The 27,858-nt window shown below is 40.8% G+C and overlaps 1 protein-coding gene across 1 annotated transcript in view; it reads right to left on the reverse strand.

Moving 5' to 3' along the window:
* SGMS2 (sphingomyelin synthase 2) overlaps positions 1 to 27,858 on the reverse strand; it is a 116,680-nt gene that overhangs the window by 50,493 nt on the left and 38,329 nt on the right. The window contains exon 2 of the mRNA XM_043969544.1: positions 17,120 to 17,244. The gene's annotated coding sequence lies outside the window, so the exon portion shown is untranslated. The remainder of the gene's footprint in view (positions 1 to 17,119; positions 17,245 to 27,858) is intronic.

Raw genomic sequence — 27,858 nt, forward strand, 5'->3', positions numbered from 1 at the left:
GGGAATGGCTAAACAAGTTGTGGTATATGAATGTAATGGAATATTATTGTGCTGTAAGAAATGATAAGCAGATGGATTTCAGAAAGCCCTGGAAAGACTTACATGAATGGATGCTGAGTGAAATGAGAAGAACCAACAGAACATTGTACACAGTACAATTGTACACAGTACACGTTTTGTGATGATCATTTGTTAGACTTAACCCTTCTCAGCAATACAAGACAATGCCAAAAGACTTATGGTGGAAAATGCTCTCCACATTCAGAAAAAGAACTATGGGGTCTGAATGCAGACTTAAGTATGACATTTTCACTTTTCTTGTTGATTTTTTGTTATTGTTCTTGCTTATTCTTTCTTGTGTTTATTTTTCCTTTTGTTCTGATTAATGTGGAAATATGTTTAACATGATAGTAATGTATAATCTATATCAAATTGCTTGCTGGCCTCTGGAGGGGGGAGGGAAGTGAGGGTGGGAGAAAAATTTGGAACTCAAAAAACATCTTTACATGTAATTGAGAAAAATTAAAATAGAAATTTAAAAAAGAATAGTAATCTATACATGGAAAGAAATTTTAATATACAATTTATTCTGAATAGAAAATGCAATGCACAGAGTGAGGGGGCTGGAGTCGGGAAAACCTGAGTTCAAATTTGACCTCAGGCAACTGACTGGCCATGTGACTCACTCTGAGCAACCCAGTTAATCTGCCTCAGTTTCCTCATCTGTAAAATGGGGACAAGAACAGCACCTCCCTTCCAGGGCTGTTGTGAGGATCTCATTGTAAAGCACTTAGCACAGTGCCTGGAATGTGGCTGTTATTGTTCAGTTGTTTTTTCAGTAATATCTGACTCTTGGCAGAGATACTGGAGTAGTTTGCCATTTCCTTCTCCAGCTCATATTACAGATAAGGAAACTGAGGCAAACAGGGTGAAGAGAATTCAGAGTCACACAGCAAGTGTCTGAGGTAGGATTTGGACTCAGGTAGAGGAGTCTTCCTGACTTTGGGTCGGTAATCTTCAGACACTTCACCAGCTAGATAGCTGCATAGTATTAAAAGTAGTGGTAATAACAATAATTTTAATGGAGGTACAGTGAAACTCAGACAGGAGACTATCTACTGTGAAGCCAAGGTCCAAATTCCTTGAGAGGGATTACTATGCTATCAAGAAAACAATATTTGTAGGCTACTTACCAAAAGACCCACTTTTGAGGACTGGGAGGAGTCGTCTTGGAAGTTTTAACTATGAAAAATAAGCCCAACCAGTTTTCATTATGGAGAAGCAGAAACCTCTTTGAAGGCATGGTAAAAAACAATCATCAAACAGATCAATTCTTTTATTTTCAGCCTGATAATTATTTTAAGAAAGCTTTTGTTTGGGAAAAAAGTATATATGTACAAATACTAGAGCCTTCAATTCCAGGGTTAGCAGGCAAGGTTACTTTAACTAAAACACATCTCACTGAAAATGTTTTCAGAAGCCTGTTAGAGTCTCAAACATTCTCTCTTCATCTATGACTTTTAAAGAGTCTCTTTGTGATTCAGTCTGCCAAGGCCTTGATGGGTGTTTTGGGGTTTTTTGCAGGGTAATCAGGGTTAAGTGACTTGCCCACGGTCACACAGCTAGTTAGTATCAAGTGTCTGAGACCGGATTTGAACTCAGATTCTCCTGAATCCAGGGCCGGTGGTGCTTTATATACTGCGCCACTTAGCTGCCCCCTGGCCTTGATGTTTTTCTTCAGAATTGGGACTCCCTCCCAGGTACTAAGTGGGTATGCATCCCAGAGGAACCCCTGATTGTGTTTATGTTAGCGCCACTAACCCCAAGTTACTGAATACATTCTAATTTAATGTGAGACCTCACATGCAAGCAGGGTTCAAAATTAAAATTTAAAAAAAAACCCACAACCACTAGGCTGCCTTTTTATAATATTGGACATCCATCTGGCTGAGGCGGGATACAGTGGGACACTGTTTCTTCACAGCATTCCAAAAGCTCCTCAGGATTGTGTCAACACTTCAGCATGTTGACCTATTCTTAGCCTGAAGTCCACTAAAACTTTTACATTTCTCCTCTTGGAGCATTGTGTTTGCTCCAAGGAGATGAGCCAGGTATGTTGTTATTTTCCAAGTGGAGGCAGTTCAGTGGCTCAATGAGTTGATACAGTGCTGAGTGTGGAGCCAGGAAGACCCGAGTTTAAATCCAGCCTCAGACACTTACCAGCTGTGACCCTGGGTCAAGTCACTTAACCCCCTGAAGAAAGAAATAGAGAACCTCTCCAGTAGCATTGCCAAGAAAACCCAATGGGGGTCACAAAGAGTCAGACATGACTGAACAACACCAATTCTTCCATGTACTATGGAAATTTCAGTTGTTATTATTATTGTTCACTATTTCAAAAGATCATTTATAGAAATTTGGTGGTCAGATTTGACTTTTAAACACTGAGCCTGCTCTGTTAGTGCCTGGGGATAAAGGCAGCTTGGTGTTGCCCAAGCTCCTCAGTTATCATGATTTTCCACACTCTATTAGCCATTTTTGTTCTGTCCTTCTCAGTCCAAAGGTCATCATTCTTGGAAGAGAAAAGAGGCTCGAGAGTTAGCGAAAACCATCTTCTCCTCATTGCCAGTTGTCATCAGCCTGGTCTTCCCCAAAGCAGTCCTATTTCTTCCCTTTGCCCTCATAAGTTTGTTGTTTTTTATTTAATGAGGGGGGGCAGATTTAGTCTGAGATTTCACACTCATCGTTCTCTTAAAGGGCCATGATGTGCCTTTGTATTCCTCTTTGGTTACCAGCCCTTGCTTTATATTTTATACATAAATTACACCATGAGCTCGGATTTACGGGAAATTTTGTTTGTTTTTTGCCTCCTTCCCTAGCACTTAGTGCTAGGGAATACTTAAATACTTAAATAAATACTTAATAAATGTTTAACCAAAAATATCTTTTTAAAATTTAAGTTGGTCAATAATGTAAAGAAGTTCCATATTTCTTGTTTAGATAATGTCCCCTTTTCTTCCTTATCATAACACAGAAAGAGAAAGAGCCCTAGGGAGAGGAGGGGGCAATAAGAGGGATGGGAGCCATCCTTCCTCACTAAGGATTTAGAAGCTCTGTGTTCAGATTATGCCAGGTCTTTTCTCTTAAAAAGGTATAGATCATGAATTCCTCATCATCCATTTCCTCCTTCTGGCCAGGTGGTCCATAACAATACTCCCATCAAAATTATCACTTTAGTTTCCCCTGCAACTGACCCTTACCCAAATAATTTCCATCATGCATGTTCCTTTCCTCTAGTTTTTGGTTTGTTGATTTCCTCATTAGACTATTGGGTATATTCTCAATATACAATATTATTCCACTACTCCTTTTATCTAATATTTTATTTAATGTGTTCCAAAGCCAAGTCCTAAACAATATCCCAGCAAGTCTCAGTGATATATGAGATAGAATTTACTTCATTAAGTTCTCCAACTTCCTCTTGTTTTTATTGTATTTTTTAAAATCCATAATCTGTACATCTGCTCCTCTTTGCTCTTGCATCCTATAAATTACTGGCGCTCTCTCCAAATATTCCTACTAGTTTTCTGGACTTTGATGACTCAGGAAGAGTGAGGCTTATCACTTTGTGCAACCCTGCCTCACTTAAATCTGATTCAGGCACAAGTCAAGACACCACCCCATATCCTCTTCAAAAAGAAGGACAAACAACAAAACTTTATTCACCAGATTCAAATGTCTCTAGGCAAACAGATAGATTAACTGGCCCTTGTCCTCACCATATCCAGGCAGATACAAGCTCCTGAAAATTCTTTATCTGAAGTCTTGGCCCAGAAATCAAACTCCCACTCTGCCAACACAACCTTATGTATTACTTGTTCACATCCCAAATCCACCTTTCCATTCCGGTCTTATCAACTCTGCTTTCCTTGGACAGCAGCGATGAACTTGTTGCCTCTAAGGCAGAGGTTCTTTCTTGTGGACCCCTTTGTTAGACTGATAAATGCCATGGTCCCCTACTCAGAAGAATGCTTGTGCCTAGTGGAAGGAAATGCTAAATTTCAGTTAGAGGTTAGTGAAAATAAAGATATTTTTCTCCTCATCCAAGTTCATAGACCCGCCCCTACTTCCCTCTATCCCCAACCCCTCAGAAGTCTATTGAACTCTGATTACGAACCTCTCTATACTTCTGGGGTGGAGCCAAGATGGTGGAGGAAAGGCAGTGAGCTCTCGAACTCATGACATGATTGCTCCAAAAAACATCCAAATAATGCCATAGGACAATTCCTGGAGCAGCAAAACCCACAGAAGAATGTGCTGAAATCATCTTCTAACCAAGAACAGCTTGGAAAGTCAGAAGGAGGGAGCTGCTGTGCTGATACAGGAGTGGAGCCCAACCCCACAGTCACCCCGATACAGATGCAGTCCCAGGAAGGCCAGAGAAGGAGACCCCCAGAGCCTCTGAATCAGCTAAAGTGCCAGTGTCATCTGGAACTAAGCTCACAGTCTGGTGAGAGGGCTGAGCCCTGGGCAGGAGGAAGACTACAGGGGTCTATGCTGGTGCTGAGGCAGAACTTGGGTTTTTCACCCCTGCTGGGAACCAGGAGGTAGGCTTGAGTGGAGGTGGCCCAGGTGGGGGAGGGACACAGGCTCATCTGAGCTGACGACCACAACACACAAAGCTGGTTGATTAGTAAGTTGGTCTGGAGTCATCTACAGACCAGGGAACAGGCCAGGCAAGTGAAGAACCTGCTTCTCCTTAAATCAAACCACCTGGGACTTCTGAAGCTTAGGATACTGCAGCCTGGAAAGAGTGCCCCACTTTAAGGAGCTAAAAGTCAAGTAAAAGAAAGGCAAGATGAGCAGACAGAGAAAGGTGAGGACCATAGAAAGTTTCTTCAGTGACAAGGAAGCTGTCAATGTCAGGGCCCCTATATCTAAAGCTTCCAAGAAAAATATGAATTGGTCTCAGGCCATAGAGACGCTCAAAAAGGGCTTTGAATATAAAGGATTGAGAGGTAGAGGAGAAAATGGAAAGAGAAATGAGGGAGATGCAGGAAAGACATGAGAAAAATGTCAACAGCTTGAAAAGCCAAATGGAAAAGCTCTCTGGTGAAAATAATTGCTTAAGAATTAGGACTGAACAAATGGAAACCAGTGACTTTATGAGAAACCAAGACACAATAAAGCAAATCCAAATCAATGAAAAAATAGAGGGCAGGGGGGCAGCTAGGTGGCGCAGTGGATAAAGCACCGGCCCTGGATTCAGGAGGACCTGAGTTCAAATCTGGCCTCAGACACTTGACACTTACTAGCTGTGTGACCCTGGGCAAGTCACTTAACCCCAATTGCCCCACCAAAAAAAAAAAAAAAAAGAGGGCAATGTGAAATATCTTCTGGGAAAAACTGCTGACCTGGAAAATAGGTTCAGGAGAGATAATCTGAAAATTATTGGTCTACCTAAAACCATGATCAAGGAAAGAGCTTAGACATCATCTTCCAAGATATTCTCAGGAAAAATTGCCCTGCAATTCTAGAAGCAGAAGGGAAAACAGAAATTGAAAGAATCTACCGATCACCTCCAGAAAGAGATCCCAAAAGGAAAACTCCTAGAAATATTATAGTCAAATTCCAGAGCTCTGGAATTAGTACTGTGGAGCCCCAGTCAGGATAGCACAAGATCTAGCAGCTTCTTCATTAAAGGACTGGAGGGCATGGAATATGATATTCCAGAGGGCAGAGGAATTGGGATTATAACCAAGAATCACCTACCCAGCAAAACTGATCACAATCTTTCAGAGGAAAAAATGGGAATTTAATGAAAAAAAAGGATTTTCAGGTAGTCATGATGAAAAGACCTGAACTGAATGGCAAATTTGACTTTCAAATACAAGACCTTAGAGAACCATAAAAAAAATTGGAGTTGGGGGATATACCTGGGGTAATGTAGCGGGTGACTGTCTTGTGTCTGAGGCTGGGTTTGGGCTGGGTTCCCCCTGGGTCCAGGGGGGATGCTTTGTCCACTGTGTCACCTAGCTGCTCCATGATGACATCTTTAGGGTTAAATTGAGGGGTGAGGGGAATGTACTGGGGGAGGGGAAGGGCAGAGGTGAAAGAAACAGGAAAAGGCTTATGGAGTGGGGGAAGAAATGAGGGAGGAGCAGGACAGTAAATGAATTTTACACTCAAGGCTCAAAGACCTTAAATTCATCAGAGTTGCCTCAAGGAGGCACTAACACACACACACACACACACACACACACACACACACCCAACTGGGTGGAGTAATCTATTTAATTTGGGCAGTAAATGAGCCTAACATTCATAAGAATTGGCTCAAGGAGGGAATAACATACACACTCAATTGGGTAGAGTAATCTCTCTAACCCTACAGGAAAATAGGAGGGGAAGGGGATAAAGAGAGAGGGGCAAAAGAAGGAAGAGCAGATTGGGGGAGGGGACAGACAGAAGCAAATCCCTTTTGAAGAGTGATAGGATGAAAAAAGAGGGATAATAGAATAAATATCATGGGGAAGGGAATAGGATGGAAGGGAAACAGTTAACAATAGTAATCATGAAAAAGAGAAAAGGGGGAAATTGTACAAAAAATATTTATAGCAACTCTTTGTGGTGGCTAAGAATTGAGAATCAAGGGAACGTCCATCAATTGAGGAATGATGGAAGAAGCTGTGCTATATGATTGTAGTGTAATGGTCTTGTGCTATAGGAAATGACAAACAGGATGATCCCAGAAAAACCTGGAAAGACTCATGAACTGATGTATAGTGAAGTGAGCAGAGCTGGGCATTGTGCATGGTGACAGCAGTATTGTTCAATGAGCAATTGTGAATGACTTAACTACTTTCAGCAATGCAATGATCCAAGACAATCCCAAGGGACTAATGACAAAGCTTACTATCCATCCCCATAGAAAGAACTGATAAAAGGAACACTTGTGGATTGTACATGTATAACCTGTTTGTGATCTTGTGGAGGGGGGAGTAAAGGGAGGGAGAAAAATTTGGAACTCTGAATCTTATGAAAATGAATGTTGAAAACTACCCTTACATGTAACTGGAAAAAATAAAATAAATGTTGCAATAAAAAAAAAAAAAGAAGTAGAACCTCTCTAGGGTTTATTGGCCTGGACTTCCTAGTTATCTGAATGCTCTCTGGATTTCTTCTGGCACAGTCTTTGTCTCCATATGAATCACCTGAAGTGGGGAGCAAGTGACAGGACTTGATCAATTGAGAAAATTCCCCCTATCCTTGAGAAGGCAACTCAACTCTTTTGTTGTTCATGTGAATATTGCTACATGGCCTACTCAGCATCCCCTCAGTGGGCAGTGCCCAGCAACCTCCCCTCTGACTCCTCAGAAATGGCCAGCTTTTCCTGCAGGCACCTGGGAAACCTCATTGTTCCTTGCAGCATTCTCATATTACAAACGAAACTAAATTCAAGTACTCCCAAAATAAACATGAGCTTAATAGAAAGTTATCTAAAAATTCTGTAAACATTTCAGGTACCTGCTTTTGTGAAACACTGCCCACGGCATGTGACATGCCAGTTAGAAAACTATTTATTTTGTAACTAATGAAATCCAAATTCAGAGACTAGTGGGTGAGTCTTTTCTGAGGGGGAAAAACACTTTTCACAGGGATCTAGAGTTTAACTATCATACTAGGCTATCATTTATGTTTGAATATTTTAGTAACAGCAATATGTTTTTTAATTGAATCGAATATTTATCTAGTACTTGGCACATTTTCACAGTCTGATTTCCTAGTTCAAAAAACTAAAATTTTAAGTGCCTACTATGTGCAACGTGCCATGATGGACACTGGATAAGTCTGATAAGATTTGATCTCTGCCCTTATTCTCCCCTTATTGCTTAGTATGAGGGAATGACATATGCAATAATCATTTTAATGCAAAATAATATGGATGTGTGTATATATACACACATGTACACACATGCGTATATGCACATACACATGCAGAAGAAAGAGTAAAACCATTTCAAGTTTGAGGAAGGAAGTTAGTTTGCAATGATCAACCTCTTAAAATAACCCTGATTGAGCCATGGGAAAGAAATAAACCCTCTTCTTCCTGTTCAACCCTGTGGGTAGTGCATTTAATCAATAACTATTTAATTATTTTGTTGAATTTTTTATTAGGATATAAAGGAAAAGAATATCATCTCCCAGGTCCCTCATTGCTCATTTAATAAAAGTCTATCTTTAACTGCTAGGTGACCACTAGGTGGCGCACTGACAGAGGGTTGGGCCTGGAGTCAGAACACTCACTACCTTTGTGGTCCTGGGCAAATCACTTTACCCTCAGTTTCCTCGTCTGTAAAATGAACTGGAGAAGGAAATAGCAAAGCACTCCAGTATCTTTGCCGAGGAAACCCCAAAGAGAGTTGGACGTGACTGGCAGAACGGAACAACTTGTGACCTAAATAATCATTTCCATCCCAACAACACGTTACCCTCTACTCCCCAGATTCTTGCCCTCGTTTTCATGGTGTCGGTAAAGACAAAGTCCCTTTGCATCATGTCAGTTCTCCAGGGACATTTCCTGGAGGTACTTAAAAGGCAGAGATTTCACCGGAGCGATATGCCTCGGGCGGCTGAGACACTCCTCCTGTCTGGCAGGAGCACAGGTCGTTCAGTCACAGAGACGATGCTCCTCCCATCCACCAGACCTGGGAGCCAAATTCTCAACCTCAAGACAGTTCTTTCCCCCTTGGTAACAGAGAAAGCTAGAGGATAGAAAGCAGACGGTGTCCCCCCGTGCATGAAACCCGCAGAGGCCATCTTAACTGGAGTCCAGATGGTTTAAAAGCAAAAGGGAGCCCTCCACCTCAGCTGTCTGTCAAGTGCTTGGGCTATAAGTGCTGATGGAGACTATCCACCGTGACCATGACAACTAATCCACGTGTTCCCATTTCCACCAATGAACCTATCTTACAGCAGAACCGACGTCATCATCAGGAGAGATTTCTTTCAGGCAACAAGAAGTCTGACTCATTCTGCTGGCCCTACTCCAGACCATTAAAGCTGCACTGGTTTGTCAAAAAGCCTGCTTGTCTTTTTTTTTTTTTTGCAGGGGAATGAAGTTTAAGTGACTTGCCTAGGGTCACACAGATAGTAACTGTCAAGCGTCTAAGGCTGGATTTGAACTCAGGTCCTCCTGAATCTAGGGACGGCGCTTTGTCCACTGAGCTACCTAGCTGCCCCAAGCCTGCTTGTCTTTTTGGAAAACTAAGAATCGTCCAAGGAATTACAGAATCTGAGAAGGCCTCCAGTTCTAAAATCTGGGGTCTTGCATGTTTGGGAAGTGGCATGCTGTTGAATGAACACTGCTATCATAGACAGTAGAATATTATGTACCCTTCCTTAGAGTAATCTCATCAATTTTATTTTATGCATTTAAAAATAGTACTCCAAGGGAGGGTACATAGGCCTTACCAGAAGGCCAAAGGGGTCCATAATACAAAATAGGTTAAGAACCTCTAGTTTAAGGGAAAAGGACAATATGCAGATATTCACTATGCACTACACAGCAGGAAGCAATGAGGAATAATTGTGAATGATACTTCTGATAAATTAATATACTGCTCTCCACATTATATAAGCATTTATTTTGAGCTATGTGTTACCTTGAAGGCCCAAAGCCCCAGAAAGAGTGGTGAGGGACATACAAAATGCCTTATCTCAGTAAATAATAATGAATCGTACACTAAAAAATTTGTTTTCTTGCATTTGTACTGGAATTTCTTACCAAGTAGAAACTAAATTCAACCTGTCCAAAACAGAGCTGAGGTGGTGCAGTGGACAGAGTACTGGGTCTGGGGGTTAAGACCCGAGTTCTAATCCAGCCACACACACTTACTAGCTATGTGACCCTGAGCAACTCACTTAACCTCTGCCTGCCTCAGTTTCTTCAACTGCAAAATGGAAATGCTTTTAATAGTACCTACCTCCCAAGATAGGTGGGAATCAAATGAGATAGTATTTGTAAAGTGCTTAGCACAGTGCCTAGCACATAGTAGTTGCTTGATAAATGATCATTCACTTCTCTGGCATTATCACCCGATTTCACATATCTGAAATCATGGGATTACACTTGCTTCTTTTCCTTCATCTCTAGTCAACGTTAGTCAAGTACTGTCAATTCTATTTTCCACAGCTCTCTCCCATCTGTCCCTTTCTATGTTGCTACTCTCCCTAGTGGAGACCCGTACTAGCACTTGCCAGGACTTCTACAGCTTCCTCACCGGACTTTTCATTTCTACTCCTAAGAGTAGAATCCTCCGATCCATCCTTTATTACCTCTAAAATTCTCTTCCTTGGCCTATTCCAATCCCTCCAGTATTCCTACAGTCTGGCTCCTTCCTACCTTTCCAGTCTTATCTCTTAATCTTCTTTTTCAAAAAAGATTTACTCTGACCTAAGTGGATTACTTATCACTGCACCCCCCCCCCTTGCCCTATCGTGTCTTCACATTTTAGTTCATTGTTTCCCTCATTTGGATTAGAATTCCTACCCATCTTTTAAATCTGACTCTCAATGCCTCCTTCTCCAAGAAATCTCCCATGCCTCACCTAAGTATCGGACTCTCCAGTGGCATTCTTATGCAATTGTGTATTAATTTATATTACGGACAGATCCCTTTTTCCAAGTCAACATTTTATGAAAATACTCCACAAAATACCAAGAGCAGTGTATTGAGAGCATCCTAGATGGTATAACAGAACTAGTGACTTGAAGTCAAGAAGTCATGAGTTCAAATCCTCCCTCAAGTCTTGTGTGACTTAGGAAAGTCAATTAACCCTTGCTCAGCTTCAGTTTCTTCATCTGCAAAACAAGGATAATAATAGCACCTACCTCATAGGGTTATTGTGAGGATCAAATGAGAACATTTATAAAGTATGTTGAAAATGTTAAAGTGCTGATGAACACCACCACCACCACCTTCCTTGAGGAAGGTCTAAGAAGGAAACAAAGGACAGCTAGGTGATGAAGTATATAAAGTATTATTAGGCCTGGAGTCAGGAAGAACTGAGTTTAAATCCAGCCTCAAACACTCACTAGCCTTGTGACCCTGGGCAAGTCCCTCAACCTTGTTTGCTCTGTTTCCTCATCTGTAAAATAAGCTAGAGAAGGAAATGGCCAACTACTCCAGGATCTTTGCCAAGAAGACCCCAAATGGGGTCACAAGTCAGACAAGACTGGAATGACTGAACAACAAAAATTCACAGGTCACACAAGTCAGTGGAAGGAGGACCTATAGAAGATCTCCTCTCCTTGTTACTTGTGGCCACAAGAAAAAAAGCATTTTTGTCAGTAAAGAGAGAACCTCCTTACAGGCTCTCCTCCAACAAGTGAGCTTCCATGGGGGGGTGGGGGGGGGTGGAGAGAGAAAGCCACTGCATTATTTATTTCCAGTGACTGATAAATCAGAGAGATGCATGCCTGACACAATCATAGTTGGATGCCCTGCACCAAGTGCAAATAGAAGAGAGGTGCAATGGATGGTTTGTAATTATAAAAGAGACTTAGCAGAAAGAACACATTTAGCAAAAAAAAAAAAAAAGTCTGCCTGAAAATTAGATGGGCTGGTCATGGGTAATGCAGAAGGCAAAAACAGAGGGAATTCCACACACCCCACTGGTATCCATATGATCTCTAGAGAACGGCCCCAAGCACCATGGGAAGGCCCCTGGGATAGGTCCACCCACCTCTGGTAGGTCACTGATAAGACTGACACAGCCTTTGCCGGCTGGGGTGATTGAGAGATGCACCTTTTGGCAAAGTACTCATATTGTGAAGTCAGCAGATTAAAATCCCACAGAAGTTATTTTTGTGTGTGCACCACATATCCCTTCAAGTTTCACAAGGGTAAGTAGAGGCCACACCTCATCCAAGCTATTTGTTCTCCCTCAACATGTTACACAGTGCCCTGTACACAGATACTTGCTGAATGAGACACTCTCTCTTGACGGATATATTTAAGAATGTCTTGGGGCAGCTAGGTGGAGCAGTGGATAGAGCACCGGCCCTGGAGTCTGGAGGACCTGAGTTCAAATCTGGCCTCAGACACTTAACACTTACTAGCTGTGTGACCGTGGGCAAGTCACTTAACCCCAACTGCCTCACCAAAAAAAAAAAAAAAAAAGTCTTAACGACCTATAACCTGTCAGTTAACTAGCATTTACTATGTGCCAGGCCCTGTGCTAAGCAGCAAGGATACAAAATAAAGCAAAAAAACCAAACAATTTCTACTCAAAGAGATCACAGTCTAATGATGAAAACTAAAAGGACTACATACAGACAAGATAAACTCTCAGAGGGCTGGGAGAGGCTTCTTCCAGAAGGTGGGATTTGAGCTGAGACTTGAAGGAAGCCAGGAACACCCTTAGATCAAAGTTGAAGAAGGAGGGAATTCCTGGCATGGGGGGCAACCAGTGAAAAAATGCCAAGAGCTGGGAGATGGAGGGTCTTGTTTGAGATGGACCCAGAAGGTCAGTGTGGCTCAATCATACATAATGAGCTCAGAGGGGCACCAAGTGTAAGAAAACCAGGAAGGTGATAAAAGGGACAGCTGAATGGAGCCTTGGGTCAAATCCTTCAATTTACAGATAAGGGAACTAAAGCCCAGAGACCATGAGTGAGGTGCCCAGGAACTAATCCAATCCAGCCTTCTTTCCACTACACCACCAATTTACAACACACACTCTCTAAAATTTGTGGCTTTTTTCACAGCCTGTTATTTTATCAAAGGGAAAAAATCCTAAGATATGTTTGTAGGAGTGAACAAAATTGAGTTGTCAATCTGAACAAATTTCCAGATTACAATTCCTTCAGGTCTGGACTCCCTAGCCCTGAAGTTTTACAATCAGTTTATCTAGGAACAATCAAGCCCTGGGAAAAAAAACAGGTTTCTGCCACCCAAATTTACATCCTATTGATTTGTATCAGAAAGTCAATTGAATAATTTACAGTGGGAATCTCTCTTTCCCAAGAGGGACCCCCTGCTAGGAGAAACCCAAGAAAAGACCTTAATGTTGGCTGAGTTGAATTGATTCATATGTGGCATTATCCAATAAAATCACAGAGGTGAAAGCACTTAACTCTGCAAACTGAAGCAGTTATTGCTTGGCAAACATAAGGAATGAGAATGAGGAAGCATGGGCATGGCCAAATCTCCCTGGTGGGACTATGGGCTGGTCTAGAGACCCCTCCCCCACCTCCACAGGCAGAAGACCCACAGTCTAATATCTTTATCCACAATCTTCCCCTTCAATGCCCTAAGCTTCTCAAACAATTCTTACACCCAAGGCTTCTTTCAATCTCTCAGTTATTTCAGGGATAAGTGCTACTCCCTCTTACAGTTTTAGCTCTCTTTGAGGAAAGAGATGCTTCCATTTACTATCATTCACATTATAGATATTCTATGGGATGAAAGAGTGTCCATTCTCCAATACTAGCCCCTGCCCCCGCCCCGGGGAAAGGAGACCACCACTGCTGAATTGAATTATTGCCAAATTGACAAATGTAAAGAAAACGGAGAGCTTAGGGGGTGGGCGAGCTGTGGAGTCAATATCTTAATATTTAAAGATAAGAGCTCGGTTCCCAGGAAACATACAGCAACTAGAAATATAGAAACTCACATCCACTTACCCAGGATTGGAATGAATGTAACTTACTGCTGGCCTGCTGAAATAACAACTGCAGTTCCTTCCAAAAGTGGCATCCTCTACCACAGTATCACAGCTAGCCATCATAAACGTGGCCTAGAATATTACCACCATCTGTGGGTGTGAGGGGGCCTGCTCCCAACGTCCTGTACGGCCTTACTGATGTCTGGCCAGCCGGGAGCTCAGGCCAACCCTTTACGATGAAGCCAGGCCAAAGACAAGCATAACACTTCTCTGGTGGTTATCAGATGGCTTTTCTGTATCATTTCCTCCCCTTCACCTTTGCCCCTGAAAAACCAGGCAAAATCAAGGATGCCACAATCTGCTCTTTAAATTTCTTTAAGACAGAGATGCTATCGAAGGGTGTATTTCTGACTTACCAGGGAAAAGAATCCCAATCACTCCAGTAATACCACACCTACACTTTCAAACTTTTCATTCTTAGCACATGCCCCAAAGCCACAGAGACGGTACCATAATGTGACTGTGTGGAGGCAGGGATAGTCTACATACCATAGGTGCTTAATATATGCTTAACTGAAATACATTCACTGTTAATTCTTCCAAATACACTCCCATGTCATATGTTCCAGGCCCCATGAATTTGCCTTTTAGGCAAAGGGCTCTCACAGAGCATTTTTCATGGATTTCTTCATTTTTTTTAATACACTACTTACCAATTTTCTATGACTTAAACCTTATTTAAAGGAATTGTAAGAAAATGCTTCAATTAACAAAAAATAATTTCATTCCGTTTTATAAACAGACTCCTGGGACTCTGGCAAAATCATAAACTTTTTCAAGTTTATGGTCCACATGGACCTTGATCTACTCATTTGCAGATGGCTTAATTGATTGGCTCTGTCCAATCCTTTTTAAGGGCCTTCAGTCTATTTGCAAAACAGCCAAGATGACTTCTGCATATGTTCCATAAATATTGAATTAGAGATGCCTAGGATTTGGTTACTCTAAATTTCTGGGAATTTGGCTAAATCACTGTTAATCTAAGGATCGAAATCAGGAAAATTAAAATGGTGGAAGTCTTTCATCCCTCTCCCTCTCCCTTCCCCCCCCCCCCGAAAAGTTACAAGAATACCCAGAGACTATGGTTAAATTTGGTTCATGCAAAGTGGTTTTCTTCCTTGTTTGTGGTGAATTTTCAATATGTGTTCTGAAACTAGTTCCTGAGATGACGGTATACATTACTTGAGATGGATGGCAGACTAAAAAGAACAGTTACTGTCATTTATTCAGGGTGTCCCAAAGGTTTTAGGGCAGAATTATTTGATAGCTCAAAATAGCACTTTGGGATGTCCTATATGGGACTCTGTAGTTCCAAAGCATTTTATGTCCATCACCTCATTTAATATTCACAAAAACTTCATGAAGTAGGTGATAGTATTATCCCTATTTGCTTAAAAGAAACAGATTATTATTTGCAGACAGCTGAGTGGCACACTGGATAGGACACCAGGCTTGGAACCAGAAAGATTCATCTTCATGAGTTCAAATCTGGCCTCACTCAGACACTTACTGGCTGTGTGACCCTGGGCAAGTCATTTAATCCTGTTTGCTTCAGTTTCCTCATCTCTAAATGAGCTGGAGAAGGAAATGACAAATCACTCTGCCATCTTTCCCAAGAAAACCTCCAAAAAGGGTCACAGAGAATTGGACATGACTAAACAACAAATTATTACTTGCATTTGATAGATAAGAAAATTTGACCCTCATAAAGTTTAAGGGACTTGCCTTTAAGGATCATACACAAGAAGTATCTCAGCTAATGAGCTCAGACCCAAAGGTTTAGTCTCCATATCCAGTCCCTCCCTCTAATACCCCACCCCCCAAAGGCCAAGTTCATTTCAAATCAAAAGGCTGTTCTTCCCCAAAAGTTTCCACTCCTTTTCTTTCCTCCTAATGTGCCAAAACTATTCTGCCATCTTGATGGGAGCTTTCCGGACAAAACCTTCCTGACTGTCAATGAGGCAGCCTCTTCCTTTGTGATGCCCATCCTCTCTCTCTCACACTTCTTTTTAAGTTTGTTTTCCCCCTTCATCACAGGGACAGACTTTGTCAAGGGGAAAAGAAACAGCTTGGTTAAAGTATTTGGAAAGTCTTGCCAGTTTGGGTAGACAAAGCCTCAAGGACTCCTCCTTCATAGTTGCTAAGCGTCATTGTTGAAATTAAAAGTATAACCTACTAAAATTATAACCATTAGAACAATCCAATGGTGAACTTAAAATGTTGACTAATTTGTATTTATTATTAACATCAAGTTTTTAATTGAACATATTACTTTGGTGCATATTATGTATCTAAGTTTTCAGTCTTCCCCAGTCAACCCAGAATACTAGTTAGGCTAATAAATAGCTGTTACAAGGTTCAAGGGAGCCAGTACAGGGAGAAAACATTGAAGGCTCACAAATAAAATTCCTTGAATTTTTTTAAAGAACCATTCACCATTTTGATTACTATTTTTAAAAGACATCAATAAGCCTCGTCATCACCTGGGTAGAAAATATGTTCTCATTCAAAGGGCAAAGTGTTTTTTTTTTTTTTGGATACTTTAAAAAAAAAAACCCAACAAAACACCCAAACACTAAACTAAACAAGAACATGGGGTGGTAGATCTAAGATGCTGTGAAAACCAGTTCAGACTGAGCCAGTCCTACTGCCTGGTTGTACAAAGCCAACTGGCTCCCCCAGCCACCACCCCTGACTAAGGGAAAAAAAAAATTCATGGCCCTGAGGGAGAGGACCACTCAAACCAGAACAAATTTTCTTAGCACAATTCAGTGCTTTGGGAAGTATGAAATCTGAGGTGAATGAAGGCTAATGTTTGCACATTCATCTTTAAATGTTTTTAGACACAATTTCCTTAAAGCCTCACTGAGTCTGTGAATATTCTCTTCTCAAGCCAAACAGGCAAGGAAATGTATGCAGTGAGCTGGTTAGTTTTTCTCTAGTTACTAAGACAACAAGCAGAGTTAAAACTCACTTGTACCTGCCCAGAACATTTTGATGCCCATATTTTCTTTGAGAAATTTGAAATTCTTTTGAAGACCCTTAAAAATTTAGAGACAGTGTGTGAGAGACAGAGAGAGAGAAAGAGAGAGAGAGAGAGAGAAGGAGAGAGATGGACATGGGGGGAAAAGGGAGGGAGAGGGAGAAGGAGATGAAGAGGGAGAGGGAGAAGGAGATGAAGAGGGAGAGGGAGAGATGGGGGGAAAAAGGAGAGAGGGAGGGGAAGAGAGGGAGAAATCTTGGCAGAAAAAAATCTTAATTAAGCAAAGTCATATGGTATGGAAGGAGTGGGGAAGAAATTTTTATTTAGATTAGTGCAGAGCCTTTCCAACTTCTTAAGTAAAAGTACACATTTTTAGCATCAGAACACAGAGAAGCACCAAACTTACTGTTTACAGAAGTTGACAAAGGCAGAGAGCCACGAGATCCCAAGTGGAGGCTTTCCTGCAATTAATGCACCAGGGTTTGGTAGAAAACTCAGAGGAGAGTGAAGTATGGCTGGAAAATTATGGCTCTGAAAAGAAGAAAAATATTACTTATTAGTAATAGGTTTTCTTTCCTCCTGGAGCTCCTCTTGGAGCCCCTTTTTCCACCAAAAAGGTAGTGAACCCTCCAGTCCTGCCCCAGTGTATGAGCCAGGGGGAGAAATAACAGAATTTTTAGGAGTGCTGTAACTCTATACCAAGGGAACAAAAATTGTTCTTGAAACCATGTTCTCAGGTCTATAAAATGTTACATTACTAAGGGGATCAAAATTAAGTTTGATGTTTGCGTAAGTATGTGTCATCTTGACACAAAATGAATGGCAGACAAGTTTTCAAATGCACATAACTAAAGGAATTATCTATGGGGGGAATAGGTGAGTGTACTGAGTAAGAATAGAGCACTAAGAATAGAACAGTATGATATTTTAAAACAAAGCAACCATTCAAGAATAAAGCAATGATATTTTCGAAATGAATTGTCAAGTCATTTTCTCTCACATAACATTTGTCATCTACATACCAAATTTAATTGACATATGCTAGTAACTCTAGGTGTACTGGGCCTGGAGTCAAGGAGACTCTTCTTCCTGAGTTCAAACCTGGCCTCAGACACTTACTTTATATATATATATATATATAATTATATATATATGGCGTTATACGTAAGTTGTTTTTGATGTCTCTGTGACCCCATTTGGGATTTTCTTGGCAAAGATACTGGAGTGATTTACCATTTCTTTCTCCAGCTCATTTTACAGATGAGGAAACTGAGGCAAATAGGGTTAAGGAACTTGCCCAGGGTCACACAGCTAGGGAGTGTCTGATTTTAATTCAGCTCTTCCCAATTCCAGGCCCGGTGCTCTATCCAACTGAGCCACCTAGCTGTCTCCTATTAATTCTGTATCTAGTTACAAAAGCACATATCATCTCTCCCAAAAGAATATAAGCTCCTGGTGGGGAGGGATGGTTTCCTTGACAACATCTGATACATAGCAAGCACTTAATAAATGCATGCTGAATGGCTTCATTGTGCAAGCATTTCAACAAGATTGATAAGACACTAAGGTTAGAATTCAGCAGGGCTGTTAAGAAGCCCTTCCAAAAACAGAGTACAGCACATGCAAGGGGAACAAAGGCTGAAAGTCTATAGTCTATATACGTTGGCTGGAACAAAGCACACACTGAAGGGAAGTATTACAAGGCCTGGAAAGGTAGAGGGGCGAGAGAGTGAGGAGGCATTCCAATGCCTTACAAAGGATCTTTAAACATTCTTTGGCATGTAATGATGTGGAGGTTACTGAAGAGTTCTTAACAGAATGGTAACATAAGTCTTAGGAAAGAGCTTCTGGCAGTAATATAAAGGAGGGAAAACAGAGTGAAGGGGGTGTTAGGCTGTTTCAAATTTGAGAAACAAATTCCTACATTGGCCATATCATATATACCCACTCACCCACATAATATGTATGTAAATACAGATACGTTATATAACACATATACATTTATACATATACATATGTATACATACATCCACGTGCATATACATATACACACATCCTGAGTCATCACTTTCTATTAAGAGGTAGGTAACATATTTCATCAAGGATTTCCTGAAATTTTGTTTGGTCATTTTGTTATTTAGAGTTCTTAAGTCTTTTAAAATTTTAATTTTAATAATATTGTGGCAGATGTATAAACTGTTCTTGTGGTTCTTTTCACTTCACTCTGCCTCAGTTTATATATCTTCAGGTTTCTCTGAAACCATCCCGTTCATCATTTCTTACAGCACAGTATTCCATTATGGTAATTCCATTACATTTAAATACCATAATTTATTCAGTCATTCTCCCAATTGATGGGCATCACCCCCCCCCAGTTACCAATTCTTCACCACAACAAAAAGAACCGCTTTATATATTTTTGAATATATTGGTCTTTTTTCTCTTTGTTTATGGAATATTACTACCCTAGTAGTAATATTCCATAAACAATTTAATAGCCTTTGGGGCATAGTTCCAAATTGCTTTCCATAATGGTTGGACTAATTCATACTTCTACCACATTAGTGTACCTGGCTTCCCCCATCTCTTCTAGCATCTGTCATTTCCTACTCAGTCTGATGGGTTTGAGGTGATGCTCTTCATAGTTTGGATTTCTTCCTCTGAAAACCACCTACTCATACCCATAAATGTTTATCAATTGGAGAATGAACCTTATTCTTGTGCATTTGACTTGGTTCTCTCATATATTTTAGAAATGAAATTTTGGAGGGGCCAGAGCAATGAGGGTTAAGTGACTTGCCCAAGGTCACACATCTAGTAAGTGTCAAGTGACTGAAGTCCCATTTGAACTCAGATCCTCCTGAATCCAGGGCTGGTGCTTTATACACTGTGCCACCTAGCTGCCCCCTTGTGGGTTTTGTTCTTTGGGGTGTGTGTGTGTGTGTGTGTGTGTGTGTGTGTGTGTGTGTGTGTGTATTTAATGAAACTTTTATCACAGAAAACTTGCTGTAAATGTTTTTCTCAGTTTCTTCCTTTTCCTCAAATTTGAGCTTTATTGATTTTATATGTGCAAAAACTTTTAAATTTTACACAATCAAGTTTCTCTTTTATCTTCTGTGAGCCCATCTCTTATTTAATCATAAACTCTTCCCCCCATCCACAGACCAATAATTTCTTCCATGTTCTATTAATTTACATATGGTATCACTCCTTTTGTCCAAATAAGAACAAACAACTCACCAATTTTGAACTTATCTTGGTATACACAGTGAGATGTTAGTCTATGCCTAGTTTCTGCCAAACTACTTCCCAGTTTTTGTCAAATAGAGAGTTCAAACACAAGGTTACTGTGCTCATTTGCTTCTGTACATTGTGTACCTGATCAGTTCCACTAATCAACCTATTTCTTACCCAGTAACAAATTGCTCAGATTTGATTACTGCATTATAATAAAATTTGAGATCTGGGCTCCCTTCCTTCGATTTTTTTTTCATTGATCCATCCCTTTGATATTTTTGACCCTTTATTCCTCCAGATGAATTCTGTTAATACTTTCTAGCTCTACAAATAATTCTTTGATAGTCCGATTAGCATAGCACTAAATAAGTAAACCAATTTAGATAGTACTGCCATATTTATTATACTGACTAGGACTACCAAGCAAGTAATATTGTTCCATTTACTTAGATCTGTCTTTGTGTAAAGTATTTTGTATTTGTCTTCATATAGTGCCTGTGTGTCTTAACAGATAAAGACCTCCAAGTATTTTATACTGTCTGTAGTTATTTTATGTGGAATTTCTCTATCTCTTCCTGCTGGATTTTGTTGGTAATATGAAGAAATGCTGATGATTTGTGTGTTTGTTTTATATCCTGCAACTCTGCTTAAGTTAATTGCTTCAATTAGTTTTTTATTTTTAGGGTTCTTCTAAGTAAATCATCACATTATACGCAAAAAGCTTCTGCATTGATAATTATGATTGCTGTTTATTTCCCTATATTCTCTTTTCTTATATTTAAATAGCTTTCTTTTTTACCCTGTCCCCTCTTCAAGAGGCTACTACTTCCCTTAATCTACCTTTCTTCTTGTCAACTCCTTGCCACCAATTTCTCTTAACCCCTTTCCCTCCTACTTCCTATTAGGTATGATGAATACCCAATTGTGTGTATTTGTTTATTCTTCCTTCCTTGAACCAATTCAGATGAGAGTGAAGTTGAAGTGGGCTCCCTACAAGTACAGTAACTATTATATAAAATCTTTATGTGTCCCATTTATGTGAGGTAATTATGCCCATTCTTCCTCTCCCTACTCCCCTTCTCTCAGTACATTCCTGTTCCCCAACCTTCCATTCTTCTTTTGAGGTCATCCAAACAGGCTCTCTGTTTTAATAAACTCCCTCTAAGAGCCCTGGTTGTGATAAAGTTCTGAGGAGTTACAAAATTTGACATTCCAACAAAGGACTCAAGAGAAGCATAAAAAAACATGATCAAACATTACATTCTAATATGGGAGAGGATATAATGTAGCCCCATATGGTTTTTTAATGTTTATTTTTTGTGCTTCTCTTGAGTCCTGTGTTGGAATGTCAAATTTTGTATTCAGCATTGATCTTTTCATCAGGAATGCATAAAAGTCTTTTATTTCACTAAATATCAATTTCTCCCCCCCCCATAGGATTATACTCAGTTTTGCTACATAGGTTATTCTTGGCTATAATCCTAGATCCATTGCATTCTGGGATACCACAGTCCAAGCTCTTTGTTCCTTGAAGTGATAACTGTTAAATCTTGTGTGATCTTGACAGTGTGTGTATGTGTGTGTGTGTGTGGGGGGGCTGATGCCCATCAATTGGGGAATGGTTGAATCCTTTCTTTCTTGATACTTGCAGTAGTTTTTCCTTGACCTGGTAGTTCTGGATTTTAGCTGTAATATTCTAGGGAGGTTTCATTTTGGGTTTTCTTTCAAAAGGTAACCAATGGATTCTTTCAATTTCCTCTTTGCCCACTGGTTCTCAGATATCTTGCCCTTTTTCCTTTATACTTTCTTCAAATGTGTCTAGATTCGTGACTTTCAGTTAGTCCACTGATTTTTTTTTTTAATTTTTGGAGGCAACTAGGGTTAAATGATTTGCCCTGGGTCACATAGCTAGTAAATGTCTGAAGCCAGATTTGAACTCAGGTCCTAGAGACCCTTAGTCCATTGATTCTTAAGTTATCTCTCCTAGATCTATTTTCCTGGTCAGTTGTTTTTCCCATGAGATAGTCCACATTTTCTTCCTTTTTTTTTCAGTCTTTTGACTTTTCAACACCATTAATTATCACAATGCCTGAAAAGTAGTAGGCTAAATAAATACTCACTGACAGGGCAGTTCAATTGCACAAACTCCTCTTTACTATAATGTAAGGGAATGGGGGGGGTATGAATTCTTAGGACTTCAATGGATTTCTGATTTCATAAAGAAATCTGATGCAGATGCTAAGTCCTCCTGTTGTTGTTGTTGTTGTTGTTGTTGAGTCATGTCTGACTCTTCATCACCCCATTTGGGGTTTTCTTGGCAAAGATACTGGAGCATTTGCCATTTCCTTCTCCAGCTTATTTTACAGATGAGGAACTGAGGCAAACAGGATGAAGTGACTTGCCCAGGGTCACACAACTGTCTGAGGCCAGATTTGAACTCAGCAAGATGAGCCTTCCTGACTCCAGTCTAAGCTCTCTATCCAGCTGCCCAGGCAAATCATAGGTCTCACATTATTAATCAGCCCATGTCTAGGTTTAAAGCAACAGAGCATGCCTTCCAAGGAATCTCTATTATCATTTACCTGTCCAGTCTTCAGATCCCTGTCTGGGTCCTTGATCCTTCCTGCTCCCATTCTAAGGTCTGTGCTGTAGTTTCTCTCTTTCAGCCCCCCCACCCCCCCACCCTGGTCCCTCAAGAAGCTAGGTCTTTTCTTGAGGGAGAAAACCAGGGATACAGTATAAAGAGACAGACAGGGCTTACCATGGAGCACTCCAATGAGTTCAGATTTTAAGAAGACCAGTACAAAACATGGAATGAGAGGAAGATAGCCAAGTACAATGTATGAGTGAGACAGATTACCAGAAACATCAGGGAAAAAGCCAGAACTAAGGAACCAAGGCTTGAAAAATATTTTAAGAAGAATTCTTTCACCATATTTGAAGTCAAAAGAATTAAATATAGTTAGCATTTGCATAATTGCAAAGTGCTTTGCATTTATTATCTCATTTGATTTTTAAAGAAGCCAATACACTGTCCAATAATTATTATCCCCATCTAGGAGAGACAGGCAGCTAGGTGGCTCAGTAGACAGAGCGCTGGGTCTGGAGTCAGAAAGACCTGAGTTCAAATTTGGCTTCAGACACTTACTAGCTATGTCACCCTGATCAAGTCACTTAATGTCTGCTTGCCTTAATCCACTGGAGAACGAGACGGCAACCCGCTCCAGTATCTTTGTCAAGAAAACCCCTTGGACAGTATGGTCCAGGGGCTCACCAAGAATTGAACACGACTGAACAACAGTCATTTTTCAATGAGCCAATGAATAAGTAATGAAACTGAGACTCACACCTAGCCTTCCCTCCAAGTTCGGCGCTCTTTCCACAAGACCACACTGCTCTTCCTCTCTAACAGAGTGGATTTAGAAGGAAGTGAGCAGAACCAGGGGAACGACAGTTTATAAACAAGAACTGAAAGGCTTAAGAGGGCTAATCAGTGCAGTGGCCCATCATGATTTTAAAGGACCAGTGACAACACATGCTACCCACCTCCTTAAGACAAAGATGAAGAACTCAAGATGCAGAATGACACCTAAAATCTTCCACATGGCCAATATAGGATTTTGTTTTGACTATGCATAATCCAATACGGTGAGGGGCTTGAGGGGAGAGAGGCAAGAAAGAAAATAAATGCTTGAAAAGTTAAAAAAAAATTTAAATCCAATCCCTTAATAAAAAACTGAACCGAACCCAAAAAGAATGTTCAAAGAAATATATATTAATAAATAGTAATATATTAAGTGTTTCAAGAAGAAACAAAGATTAAATATGCATTCCTAAATCCTTCATATTTTCACTTGACTTCTCTTCTCCCATTAATCAACCAGTGGCTACTTCATTCCTAACTCCCTCCTTGAACACTGAGCCTCACCACTGATCTCATCAAGAATTATCAGCAGCTTCCTCCTTTTTCAATTCTCTTCAGGAGGAAAGAGACAAATTGGCAGTTTACAAATTAAGAAACTAAGCATTACACACATAAAGCAATTTGCCCAAAGCCCCCAGTAACAGAACCAAACTGGAAACGAGGGTCTCAGGACAAGACTGCTTTCTCAGATACAAAACTATCAAAGGCAGCTGGGATAGGTTTAGCTTCATGACACTTTTGTTGTTGTTCAGTCGTTTTTCTGTTGTGTCCAACTCAATGTGACTCCTTTTGGGGTTTCCTTGGGAAAGATGCTGGAGGGGTTTGCCATTTCCTTCTCCAGCTCATTTTAAAGATGGAGAAACTGAGGCAAACAGGGTGAACTGACTTGCCTAGGGTCACAGAGCTAGTAAGTGTCTGAGACCGGGTTTGAACTCAGGAAGAATCTTAGTCTTCCCGACTCCAGGCCCTGTAGTCACTCAACCCATTGCATTACCTCATGACATTTTTTTTTTTTGGTTTGGTTTTTTTTTGGGGGGGGGGGGTTTGGTGAGGCAATTGGGGTTAAGTGACTTGCCCAGGGTCACACAGCTAGTAAGTGTTAAGTGTCTGATGCCGGATTTGAACTCAGGTATTCTTGACTCCAGGGCTGGTGCTCTATCCACTGCACCACCTAGCTGCCCCGACCTCATGACATTTTAATTCTGGACAATAAGGCAGGAAGAGTTCAGGCCACAGCTCCATTTGCATTCAGAACACTGCCCTAGGGCAAGAAGATGCCTGACAAGGATGACAGGAGGTGGAGAGCTTGAATTGTGTCCTGGTTTTTCCACCTGGGGGTCATTATGGTGGTGGGCATGGCTGTTCGTGGCAGGGTAATCCAAGGCACACACACAACATGTACCATAACTGGAGGAATCAATGAGGATGAAAGCTAGTCACATCCCCCCAAGGGCAGGATTTAGGTAAATTGCTCTAGCTGAGTTTACTACCAATTTCCTGTCCCTCCAGAAGGTTGCCCATTGGTGGGCATTGGGCATCAAAGCTAGGTGGTGCTGTAGATAGATCCAAGACATTGCCAAAAGACTTATGGTGAAAAAATGCTCTCCACATCCAGAAAAAGAACTATGGCATGTGAATGCAGATTGAAGCATACTGTTTTCACTTTTGTTGTTGTTGTTTATTCTTTCTTGCGTTTTTTTCCTTTTGTTCTGATTCTTCTCTTATAACATGACTAATGTTGAAATATGTTTAACATAATTGTAATATATAACCTATATAAGACTGCTTGCTGGCTTCAGGAGAGGGGAGGGAAAAGAGGGTGGGGAAAATTTTGAACTCAAAAAAAAAATCTTTGCTGGGGAAAAAAATCCCAAGAATAAATAAATAGATAGTTGGGGAAAAGGAAAAAAAAAGTAAGGGGCACAATGGATAAAGCATTGGCCCTGGATTCAGGAGGACCTGAGTTCAAATCCAATCTCAGACACTTTACTAGCTGTGTGACCCTGGGCAAGTCACTTAACCCTCATTGCCCTGCAAAAATTAAAAAAATTATATTTTTAAGTAATAGAAATTTTGAAAGGGAGAAGACTTTGGGGGTCTGAGTTTAAGATTTCAACGTGACATCCAATGGAAACAGCACTGACTTTGGAGGCAGAAAAAACTGAATTATCTGCCTCCGTCACCCATATGACTTTGGGCAAGTCATTTAATTTAATGTCTCTGGGCCTCAGTTTATTCATCTGTAAAATGAGAAGTACGGACCGTGATTTCAGAGGACAGATAATGAAGCATACTGCTCACCTCCTAAGACAGAGGAGATAGATTTAAGATGCATAGCCAATGCCTGAATTTATTATTCTGACCATCATGTTTGTTACATGGGTTTTGTTTTCCTCCCTTCACCCCCACCGAAGGTGTATTAAGAGAAAGCAGATGGTTGTTAAAAGAAAAATAAAATAAAATGAGGCGGCTGGATGAAGTTGCCTCTAAGGTCCCTCTAGTTCTCAATCTGTAATTTATGTAATTCAGTCATTCGTGGTCCTTTGAGCCATTACCCAGCCTGCTATTTAGCTCTGAACATCTTTAAGGTGGGAAAGACTGCTGAAGAACTCCTACCAACAATTTCTTACATGTGGCAAGGTCCATTCTTTAAAATCTAAAAATCAGAGAGGAAAGAAACAAGAAGCTCCCAAAGCAACGTACCATTTAAGAACGAAAGTCAACACCCATGCATTAGGGCTTTCACAGTAGACTTAACTTACAAAACATATAATTAGCCATCTAAATTTGCTTTGTAATCAACATGCACTTGAACCTTCTAAATGTAGAGATTATGACAAACTGCCTATAATGTGGGTAAAACAACACTAGTTAAAAATCTGTGGGTGAGAGTGCAGTGCATTTTGTGGGTTGGAACATCCTGATGTACAAACCTCTCATTGCATTCTAGCACATGAAGCACAACCAACATGAAGGAGATGCCTTGTATACTAAGATGCTGAGGTACAGTCCCTCCACTTCTGAAATTAAAAGCCCAATTCAGCGAGCCACATTTGAACTCAGATGGGCCCCCACCACAAAATCGACAACTTGTCATTTGCAAAATCGTACCCTGGTAAAGCCAGACCAAGTTTTCTTCCCAACAAGACTTTTCCCAGGACTCCTCTATCTTAAATATGTTGTCTCCCTTGTCAGAAAGTCAAGCATATGGTAAAAGGGAGAACCCTCATCAGAAAACCTCCCTTCACTATCTGTGTGGGGGTAACTTTCTGTTAGTACCACCAGGAGGGTTTCCCCTAAAAAAAAATTCACAACCTAAACCATACACTGATTACATTCAAGTATACAATTCATTTTGAGACACAAACCACACAGTGTTGAAACCAAAGGTAGTCAATTTTATTACTCATCTTATTTGGCAGAAGTTTACAGGATCCAACTGTTTTTTCTAGGTACATCTTGTTTTTACACAACTAATAGAAAACTTAGTCACCACCTCCTGTAGGCCTGAGTCTTGGGGCCACAGACTTTTGTGGCTAATGCATCTCACTCGTACCTCCCCAATTCCCCAAGGCTGACTTCTCTTTCTCTTAGCACAGAGCCTGACACATAGTCATGGTTTAATAAATGCTTTTTCTAGTTGAGCTTCCTAACTCAAGGGAGCAGCAGTGTCTTTTCCTGGCTAGGCTCCAGGTCTATCACACACCTGGGGAAATTGCTCCCCTCCCAACCACCTGACCCTCCACTTCAGCCAATGTCTTCCAAACTCTGGCTCACAGGAATCCTCCAAGTAGTTAGTATCTCTCTTAATTGTGAGCACCCAGGTTTCCTGCACTTAACATACCATCTCTTTGGGCATATTGGAGTCTTGTCTAGTTCTTTTCTTTTCTCTTGTCCTTGATCTTAATATTGTTCTAACAAGCTAATTCTTCCAGGTTCGCGACTCCTATTGGGGGTGATCCAAAAGGTGAAGAAGAGGGTATGGGGCAGCTAGGTGGCGCAGTGGATAGAGCACCGGCCCTGGAGTCAGGAGGACCTGAGTTCAAATCCACCCTCAGACACTTAACACTTACTAGCTGTGTGACCCTGGGCAAGTCACTTAACCCCAATTGCCTCACTAAAAAAGAAGAAGAAGAAGAAGAAGGGGGTAAAAACAGTGAAGAGGCTAAGTTGATTCTTCAGAATCTCCCCTTTGCTGGTCTCTAGCCTGCCTCCCGCCCCCAGCACCCAGGTCGGAGATGCCATCAGGAGCCCTGGGTGAAAATCTACCATGAACACAAGCACCACAACAAACAAACCCTCATCCGACTTTCAGTATTATGGTACAGTAGAAAGAACACTGCCTCCCAAATCGGAAGATCTTCGCTCCACTCTTGCCTCTGATGCTTCTTCCCACCTGTACGATCTTAGGGGAGTGGCTTAACCTGCTTGGGTGTCAGTTTCCTTCTCAGTAAAATGAGGGAGAGAGACTAGAAGATCTTCTG

Source organism: Dromiciops gliroides, chromosome 6 (genome assembly GCF_019393635.1).
Source record: "Dromiciops gliroides isolate mDroGli1 chromosome 6, mDroGli1.pri, whole genome shotgun sequence".
Taxonomy (NCBI): Eukaryota; Metazoa; Chordata; class Mammalia; order Microbiotheria; family Microbiotheriidae; genus Dromiciops; species Dromiciops gliroides.